At 35.5% G+C, this 11020-nt stretch overlaps 1 pseudogene; it reads left to right on the top strand.

Moving 5' to 3' along the window:
* The first annotated feature begins 472 nt into the window (after positions 1 to 472).
* LOC121366528 lies at positions 473 to 4280 on the top strand (annotated as a pseudogene).
* The last annotated feature ends 6740 nt before the right edge of the window (positions 4281 to 11020 follow it).

Consider the following 11020-nt stretch of genomic DNA (forward strand, 5'->3'; position numbering starts at 1 on the left):
ACTACAAGTATGAGAATTGGAGAGGAAAGAGGACATGGGATCTCTTTGTTTGTTTTTAACAATGAGGTTAATTGAACAATTTTATCAACTAATTTTTGTACGACTTTTGTACTGGCCACAGCCCTAATACATACTTACATGATGACATCATAATGACATTGTAATCACTTAACATCTCTTTAAATTAAAGCACTCATAAACACAAAACAGCCATACCCTATCATTTGTAGTATACAAGATATTAATGAGACAAACTTTTTCTTTCAGTACCATAATAGTATAGAGAGTAGCAGGCTGCTGTGACTACAACACTCCACTTGAATAATAAGTGTCTGCATCAATGTATTGAATTGAGCTACAATCATCTGGTTTAATTAACCCTAATATTACTGTTCAAAAGGGTTAAATTAAGGGCTCAAGATGGCTTTCATCACTCGAGTTACTCATAGAAGACTTTCAGTTTGCAGACAATATGGAGACTGGTGAGCTCGTATTCAACAGCTGAGGATAATGAATTTCGAACAGAAATTTAGAGGGTGAAAATAAAGGTCACACAGTTAATCTCATATCTCAGATAATATTAATCCTTTAATTATTTACTGTAGGAGTGTGTGTGTTTTTACCTTAAACAGGCCTAAAGCAATGAATGCAATCTCACGCAACTTTCGTATTAAAGTAAAATCAGTTTCTGCTTCAAAGTACATATTATATAATGTCTTATTAGTTGGAAGAGTGTGGTGAATTTTGTGAGAGACCAGCAAAGATGTTCGTAGCCTTATTTTGAAAAGTGATGTTCCTGGAGTGTTTTGTGCTGGTAAGTACGAGTAATGTACTGAATTTAATTATAATGTGAAATAGCTCATTTAAGGGGAATTCCCTGAGGTTTCTATATTGCTGATGTGTTATTATTATTTTGTAGGTGCTGATCTAAAGGAGGCGAGCTAACATACCAGAGAGTGATGTTCCTAAAATGGTGGCAAATTTTCGAGCACTTACGTTATCATTTACAGATCTACCAGTACCAATATTAGCTGCTATGGATGGTGTTGGCATTTGGAGGTGGACTAGAAATAGCATTGGCTTGTGATTTGCGAATAGCAGGTAATATACAATGAACACTAGTAGTACTTGTATGAACAGAGGAATTATTGTACTCTAATAACATGTGAGCATAGTTATGTACCTGGCAGCCAAGAATTATATTATAGCTAGTTTTTTAGTATATGTATTATCCTTTTGTGTTTAGCTAAAGATACTAAAATGGGAACTTGTCGAAACTCGCCTGGCAATTATTCCTGGTGGAGGTAAGACATAAGAAGTATTGTTATTCTTGTATAATTTAAACACCTCTTGGTAGAGTTAGAGTGATGATATTATATACAACTAAAATACTCTGGTATCTATACTACAATTTGTACTATAATAAAATAAATAAATTATAATCTTGTCAGAGCGAGTTTTAATATGACTTTAGAGTCGAGTTAAAACCTTGGAGCCATTTGAGTTGCTTCAGAATACAATTTCAGCAGGTCTTCCCAGCTTACTTTGTCTAATATTTGTTTCATAGACATATGAACACTTTCAGATAACTCTGTAGGAGATGTACTTGCAGATTTAGTTGGAGCTTGTAAACAACCGCATTCATCTTGTAGAGGAGTAGTTGAAGCTTGCAGACTTTCAGATGTTTGAGTTGTAGATGAGTCTTTTAAAATGTATGTCTGAGTTTTCTGAAGTTGTAGATAGACTATCAGTGAATGAACTCTGTGAAATTGAACTCAATATTAATGCTGGTGAATTTGGCTCAAATTTTTTCTCAGAACAACTTCTAGATCTGGATACTGTTAATGAATCTGTTGTGATTTCAATCTCTTCTTCTGGTGATGGAGGCATAGGGGTCTCTTGAATTAAACATAATGTATTGTCTTCCTCCTTGTATGATGGAGGTTTTTAAACTATTTTCAAATATGGTGGATGATGACTGTAGGACTTCAGATGCAGGATTGTGGCTATCCATGTGCACGTTTACTTTTCTCTTATTATTTGACCTTTTCCACGCATTGAGCAAATGTCACACAGTTGAACATATTTAGCTACTGCAGCTCTAGGCAGATAAGCAAAGTCTTGTTGGATCTTTGAAGAAGAGAAGGTATAAATTAATGCATTAACTTTGATAAATGATCTCTTACCAATGGTATGTTTTTCTAATACCATAATGACCTTTTTTGTCATTATGATATTCACCAATAAGATATGCAAAGTCTTCCAGTCTTGCCACTAGTCGATATGGGTTTGTATTCACTTTTGCTGCATTGACAACTTTGCTTTGCTTGCTTTGGAGTAATGGGTACAGCAATACAGGCTATGAAGTCACCATTTGGCTGTTTCTTCTCGATCAGAAAGAACCCAATCTTGCGTATCCAATACCGAAAGCGAGCAGTTGATACACCACCTTTGAGTGAGTTAGCTATTTGAGAATATAATGATGCTCGAATTACCAGCACTACCTCGACGTGCACATTTCTCAGGCCAAGTATCATCTAAGAATTGCATATATGCAGTATGACTGAAAATGTTTCGCAATACTGGATTGTTTTGTTTAATAAAATAGCCTGAAGTGAATTTCAGGATAGCTTGTATCAAAAAGTAGTTTACTGCATCTATGGTAGTACTGGCTGCAGCTGCTTGAGATGATTGTTGAAAGGAGTTTGGGGTCACTGGAGGAGTGTGGGTATAGCATTTGACAAGGAGCGAAGCTGGTAGGTGTGGACAACTACTTAGTTGTTGGTATATTTGACTTGCTATAGTTTGCTGGGTGAGATAGTGAACAGGAGAGTTTGTTGTAAATTGTTGACTTAATTCTTGAGGATGGTTGTCTTGGGATGCGTTACTTATGGCATTCTTTGTGCTGACTCGCAAATGGAAGCTAGTGTATTCAATTGGTCCATTCTGACTTCTTTTGGAACCATTAAAAAACTTCAAATTTAAAGCGATGACAGCTTGTTACCGTCTCTTAATGCGTGCATTTTCGTATACTGCATTTTATTGGGTAGATAATTATGACGTCACGCTTTATTTTAGCCCACCTCTCGATTGATTGATCACCTGTGAAGATGTATAGATTTCTGTGTAGTAGATCTTATTTTCCTACCAGTACTATTATTAGAACAATGTCAACTAATCAAAGAAGTGTTGTTGATATGGAGTATAAACAAGTTGGTCCAGCTAGTCATACTGGTGCTATAATGAAATTAAATAATTCTCCTGTTAACAGTCTCAACACAGCACTATTAACTTCATTTAACAGAACCTCCAAGAAATCTCAAATTCAGCAAATATTCAAGGAATAGTAATTGCTTCATCTCTACCGGCCACCTTTTCAGAGGACTTGAACTCAAATGAACTTTATAAAACAGATGAAAAAGATTGCGTGCTTTTTGGACCCTAGTTCAAGATTGTTGGTTCCATCTCTATTCATCTAAACTTCCAATAGCAGTGGCAATAAAATGGTCACTTGCTTAGCAGGTGGCACTGTTATTGCTGTGGCAATCTGACTACAGAATTGCAGTACCAGGTCACTATGGTATTGGAGTGACCGCCGCTAAAATAGGAGTGATTGCACCACCTGGTTTCAGAGTAACATCAGAGAAATTATTGGTCAAAGACAGACAGAACAACTAATGCTCTCTCAAGGAAAGATCTTTTCTCCTACAGAAGCTTTTGATATTAAACTAGTGGACGAGATTTATGATGGAAATGATTTGATTACTTATAGTTGCTGAGTCACTTTTGCCTTTTATGGAAAGCTCCTTTGATGCACAGAGTCTTATGAAACAATCTCTTCGGCAAGAATTAATACAAATTTAAACATTTAGAGAAGCAGAAAGATGAAGACACTGAGAAATTTGTTAACTTTATTTGAAAACCTCTGTACAAGAAAGACTGGGAAATTTATTAGCACATTAAAAAGCAAATAATAAAATAAATAATTATCTCATTAGATTAATAATGATGTTATTGTCTGAAAAATACCTCTCAAAACTATTTAAGGATCTTTCTCTCTCATACACGCATACAAACATGCACACTAAAACAGGTGGCACACAGAGGTTGCCTAGATTAATTGTATTGGAAAAGCAAAGGAGTGATCTTTACAGCTAAAAGTGCTTACAGGTACTGAAGCTGCTGAGATTGGTCTTGTAGAGCAGGCTGTAGAACAGAATTCTGATGGCAATGCAGCATATCTTAAAGCTCTAGAGATTGCTAGGGAAATCTCTACTAAAGTAAATCAATTCAAGAAAATGTAATAAATTGTTTTGTTATTATATTGGTAGGACCATATAGCTATTGACTGCAGCTAAAAAAGCCATTAACTATGGGAATGCAAGAAGTTTTGTTTTTTCTATTATTATATTTACATTTCTGCTATGTGTAGACAGATCCTTGCTACAGGATTAAAGATTGAAGAAGCAGCTATGGCTCAAGTGAGTAGCTACAACCCTTTGATCTACTATCTATTTGTGCATAGATTGTTCGATGAAGATCGTGTTGAAGGATTGAAGGCATTTGCTGAAAAAAGAAAGCCTGTTTATAGAGGACAATAATTAATTGGAACTGCTATTTTTTGTTTCTGGAAACATATGATAATAAACATTACCCGCCGATATGGGCGTGGTCGCTGTAACACGCTTAAGCGCGAGGCCGGCTTTGAAACAAAAAGAAGGCTGATGAAGAGGAATTGTTTACTGCTGAGTGAATTCTGATTCGACTATGGCAAAGACGAAAGGGATTCTTTGTTTATTTGATCTTTTATAGTATTTCTATTGGATATTTCAGTATGTGAAGAAGGTAGCAGAGAATGAATTACCATACCAACATCATATTACATGGAGAGTGTATGGGTTGGTACTGGAAGAATAGACAGAGAGACAATGTGTTATTGGATATACTCTAGAGAATACGCCCGAAACTTTCAAATACTGTACACCATTTACAGAACATACGAACAAAGACGAAAGATCTATGGACAGATGATCGTGTAAGAATTGATCCAGCCACTGATGGCTCCCATGCAACCATATAATGCAATTGTACGAATTTCTACAGGATGTTCTGGAATCTTAGTCTCAGAGAAACATGTCTTGGCTGCTTCACATTGTGTTCATAATGGACGTACTTATCTTCTCTCTCTCGATTATTTTTAAGAGTAGGTTATGCTGATGGATGATGGTTTAACCCGTACAAAGTGGACTTTTTGTCAAACGATTTTTTGTTCCGGTTCCTGCTAAATGGAGAAACCACACGTACACTGGTCAACATGAATACAATGACTGGCAGATTATGACTTTTATTTTTCGGGTACTTGAATTATCAGAAAAGCTAGGCCATACAAGACACTTCATTCCTCCTGGTCTCAGCGGGATGTTTTGTAACAATCAAAAGACTTTACACGGTGTAGGATCAGATGTGGGTGACTATGTAAGCTTTCCCGATGACAAACCAAAAGATGCCATGTGGCTTATGTCTACAAAAATTAAACAGAAACACCACATTTGTTGTATTTGAAGGAGACCGCTTGGCATGGTTTCATCTGGAGCTGCTTTTGTATACATGGGATATAATAAGCAAACTGGAAAACAATTAGAGGCGTGTCATTGGTGTTCTCTCTGGTAATAGAGACACTGAACCTGAAGCTAAACTCCAAGGGGAAACTATAATGTAGCTGCCACGACTTGATCCAGTAGATTTTCTTATGGTTTGTCAATGGATTGGAATTGAGAATCAGTGCCGAGATAGATACCAAGACTATTTAAAAGAGGATAGGTTAAATCTATTGTTTGTAATCCTCGTTAATAACTACCATCAATGGTTAACTTGTACACTTTATAAATTGTTATGTTTGGTTTATTATAATTATAAAAAATTATTATTATTACAATATATACGCAATTTTTCTAGTTCTAGCTAGTGAACTCCTAATTGTACATATCCAGATTCATTTTCTGGCCATAAAAAACCTTTTGGTTGATGGTGATGTACTTGAATAGGTTATATACTTTGGGATGGTGGTAACTGTGTTGAAAGAGATTGTAGAGAGAGGTAAGGTTTTGTTTCCAGTGTTTCGTGGTGGTAAAGTAGAGTCGTAGTTTGTCTTGAAGTGCTCCCAGGCCAAAAGGCACTGTTGCTAGGATAACCATGATATTTGTAGTTTAAAACCTGGCGCGCGATTGAATGTCCCTATTATAAGAGATAAAAGAACAAACAATTTGCTGTATGAACATGTTTATGTTTCGTCTAGAAAAAAAAACTCCAATCATAATTGGGAACTTGTATGTTTTCTCATCACAAAAAGCCTTACTGCTTACTTAGTGAGCTCTTGGAACTCATCATATGTCAGCCAACTATTTGTTTTTGGCTTTCACTCTGGCAAAGCCAGTTGATAGACGTATCAACTTAGGACGTAAGGTCCTCGTAATTGTTTGTACTGCCACCCATAAATAGAAATATAAGTCAATGTCATCATCTTCTTCTGTATTTTGTGTTAGTGGCTCAACAATTTTTTTGAGGGTAAGTCAGTTCCTGGTTGACGTAAATGCTGTAGGCATTGTTCTCTGGTTCTGTCTGGTGGTAGCAAAAGAGCTAGAAACGGATTAATTTAGTAAATACTAAACAATTAGTAATAAATAAAAAAAACATAATGTTAGAAAGGTTTAAGGGACATGAATTACTGTACCTTTTTCAGCTAATGCTTTATCTAATACAATATTATGGAGTTGACAGTACCTCCAACAAAGATTATAAACTGTTTCTGAGCAACTTTTTTAACTTTCCTCTGCCAACTCTCCATAACAACCTCCTAATGTACTTATTGTAGATGTAACACCACTGGGAGATATCAAAAGAGAGGACTCCATATTTTGACTGTTACCATTGGTAACCAATAATGGCATTGCTATTTCACTCTTTTGTAATTCATCCATCTCTTGAGGTACTCTCAACCAATTTCAACCAACCCTGTCTTAAATAACCATCGATAGTCTATGAGATGTTCCTTTGCTGTTTCTTTCTCTAACACTTCACAGAGAATTCCAACAATCTGTCCATTAACAGGTGTTTTCTCAATCTCTCTAGACATTCTAGTATTATATCAGTAGGTATTAAGTAGTTTTTTTCTTGGTATCATAAGGAAGTAGAAACCCAGCCAATCGATTTTCGACTGAGAGAAAGGAATGTTTTCAAGACATCGGGACATCTTTAAGTAGTTGTCTTCTCTCTCTGAGTCTAAGCCTCTTTATTCTGCAGGGGTGGGACTGAGCTCTTCATCTCACTATCCAGATGTCTGTTGGTAGCATAAATACATCACATTAATTTACATATATATCATAGTATTCACATCATTTCTTTGTCCATCCATCCAAGACATACCTCAGTCTTGGTTGTTGGTGGAGTTTTCACTCTATTTCTTAATCTTCTTTCTTCTCTAATCAAAACTAAAAGGTAGCCTCAATAGGTGTGCACTCTTAGTTGTTCAGCCATTGTTCACGAGCCCCCATAGACTCCAGATTCTTTCTCATCTCTTGTCTTTGTGCTAGCCAAGATTTGTACTCTAGATGGGACATAGGCTTCACTTTTGTTCTGACTTTGTGTCACATGTTCAACATTTTTTAGTTTATCAATTCTTGTAGCCATTATAGGATGTGGTACTTTGACGACTTGCTGAAGGAACCCAACATGATGAGGTGTCAATCACTCTTTGTCCTCACTGGTGCCTTCTTACGAAATAATTTGACTCCAACACGATAGAGGTGAGAAGGAACAAAGTTACGTTGATGGTAATGCTGACTTGCTCTTCTGTTGGCGGATGGTAAGTGGATAGATGATGATGGATACCATCTTCCATTATGATAATTCACTTGTTAGTTGCTATGGTAACAATAATTTTTATTTTTCGCTATTATCCTAAATAATTAGAGTCCCAAGTATACGGTATCTCTTTTGTTCGGCAACTATGAGGTCTCCAGTGGCAAGCAGTGGCAATATCCCCTCTATGTTGCAGTTGTTTATAACACTGATTCTTATTCTACCCATTCTGAGGCCTTCAACGTAAAGCCTCCCCCCTAATTGTTGGCATGAAAAAGCACTCTGCCCTTACCTTGCTTACATAAGATCTCATTAAATTAGTACAAATCTAGTACATCTGGTAGTGAGTGTTAAGTATTTGATTATAATCATTGTATAAACATAATTACTGATTATAGCCCTTTGTCTATTACTACACAATAAACAAACCAATTGATTTTATCCACATCCTGTTGTGTATTATGAACAACACTGGGAAATTTATACCACACCCTGACATAACTCATGTCTTAATAATACAATGATTATGACTTGAGCTATTAGCGTTACTTTTAAACACATGTATAAATGAATAGAGTTTTGGTAATATAGATTATGTCTATATTTTGTTTGCATTGTTTTTAGATGGACATTCAATATTTAAACATAAGGTTGTTCTCATTTAAAACCAATATGGAAGAGTTCTGTTTTTATTCAGTATTTGCTTATACTAGTGGTACTCTTTGTAGGTTAGTTGCTTTATTAAATATCATACTAATCAGTGCATAATACATTTTAGATTCCGTACGTACTATGATGAAGTATCCTGATTCTTCATTTGAGAAACCTGATCTTCACTCTGGACACCAAATTAGATCTTGTCTCAAACATGTCGTGGACAGCGTACACTTTTTTACATCACAGGGATGTCATTGTTTTTAATGTTGTAAGTACAGAACAGTCTGTGGTATTCATCTATTAACACATTTTTTTTATCCATTTCATAGTGTCATCTATCGATTGGGTAGTTCTTCTCTATGAGAGAGCAGGACTAGAAGCTAACCACACCAAGCAGTTCTCTCTCAAGCACAAGAGATTAGCAGAGACTTCAAAGGCGTTTAGATGAAGCCACTAACGATGACAAACCTGATGTAAGTAAAACATATGACATTATCTCTAACAAAAATGTTTGTTTCTTTTTAAAATCAAAGGAACACGTGAAGGGAAAAAGAAATAATCTCACTCGTATTACTGAGTTTAGAGAAAGGTACTATTACAACATTTACATTACAAACAGCTACCAGCACATCATGTAGACTTGAACAATATCTGTATCTTGATTTCTTATTTATTTATTTCAATTGTGTCTTTGCTAGAGGTGAAACATGTTCTGGCTGATCGTGATAACTATGAGGAAACAAGCTGACTCCTTGAGAGCTGAGTATGATAGTTGTCAGAATAGCATCAACTTCTACTGGTAACTTGTTATTACTATATTATAATAGTAACGAGCTCTCTCTCCTCTCTCTCTTTCATACACACACTAAATGCATCCAATGAGGATGACAAGAAAACCAGTAGTAAAAATTATATATCAGACATATTAGAAGACCATTTTTAACCCTTATTATTTTAGTTAGTTTAATTATAATTCTAGGGGCTATATTTTCAGTTGTTGTTTACTGCTTTGAGTTTGAGATTTATATTGTAAATGCATTGAAGGACCATCCCTATTGATACTTTTAGTCTAAAATTACTTTGGCTCTCAGACATACAAACCTCGAGGGAAAAACTAAATTCATATTGTCCTTACAGTATATGTATTATGTTCATTATTATATCATGCACTAAAACCAACAAATTATTGCTAAAAGGTTTTAATAAGCAGCATAATAAAATGACTTTAAAAAATATGTTATAAATAATATTGTCATACACATTTTAGTATACTTGTCCCCCCTGTAATCATGTATATAATTTAAGATATGCCATCGTTATTAAGGTTATGTATATTAACAGTGGGATTGCCTTGTATTAATATGTGCATTTGTAATAAAAAAATCAAAAAGCTCTGTTTTGAAAGTGACTGATCTGATTGTTTAATTGTTGACTTTATCTCACACAAAACTGGACAAATGTACCACTCTTACTAGAACAGGTCTCGTGATGGAGTCCACTTCGTTTTGCTATTACCCCTAATGTCATCATCTAGTCCCTGTAAACGTGCTTTATCAATTGGGGGAGTCTCTCGTGTTATCATCTCGCATAAAACCCATTGGAATAAAATGCTATGAGAGACACAGTAGTTACATAATAAACATACATGTACATGTCTTAGAGTTGTATTGTTGATGTAGTACCTGATTTGGAGTCATACCTATGCTCCTCTGATTCCACGATCCTTCAATTTGTAAATGCTCTGCTTTTTCTAACAAGACATGCTAGCTGAACGCAACGTCGATTTCATTCTGCCAATAAAAGTAAATGTTAATGCAAAGCCTATTGATCTTTGCTTTACCTTGCTTGTTAAAGTGTCCTCAAATGAGGAGATTACTGGAAGAGTGTGGAGCTTGCTACTGGCCTAAGCGTATTGATGGTGGCATCATTTGAAGAGAGCGTATTATACATGTAGAAACTAGGGTTGAAAAGTATCTTTGTGAGTCTCATAGTCCCCTCCATCTAGTATAGCCAATAATGACATTAATCCTGTTGTACGATTTTGTATTTGTCCTACTTGGTTCCACTTTTTCCGTTCTCAAATAATAACACTCATAAACTCCACCATTTCTCCAATAAACTTTACAACTAAATAAAAAAAAACTTTATGTAATCTTACAACTTTAACCATACCTATATTTGTGGGCCCTTTTCTCCCTTTTTGCTCCAACGATTGCACTATTGGCCTACAATACTATAATATTGCTAGACCAAACTATAAAAGTAAATAAACCCCCCTTTCATATATTGATTTGATGCGATTACATACCCCCAACTAAAAATAGATAATGTCTTCAATGATGAATGGTTGGTATACAAATTACTGAAGGATAGTAACTAGATGGGACAGGCCTTCTGTTGTCATGGTTCCTATAAAGGTGCAAAAAGGTCCTTTTCCTGGTCTGGTTGGGCCTATGCAATATAGTATGTATACACTTAAGCCTTGAGACCATAATTTCTATTGATC

This window comes from Gigantopelta aegis, unplaced genomic scaffold (genome assembly GCF_016097555.1).
Source record: "Gigantopelta aegis isolate Gae_Host unplaced genomic scaffold, Gae_host_genome ctg6102_pilon_pilon, whole genome shotgun sequence".
NCBI classification, from domain to species: Eukaryota; Metazoa; Mollusca; class Gastropoda; order Neomphalida; family Peltospiridae; genus Gigantopelta; species Gigantopelta aegis.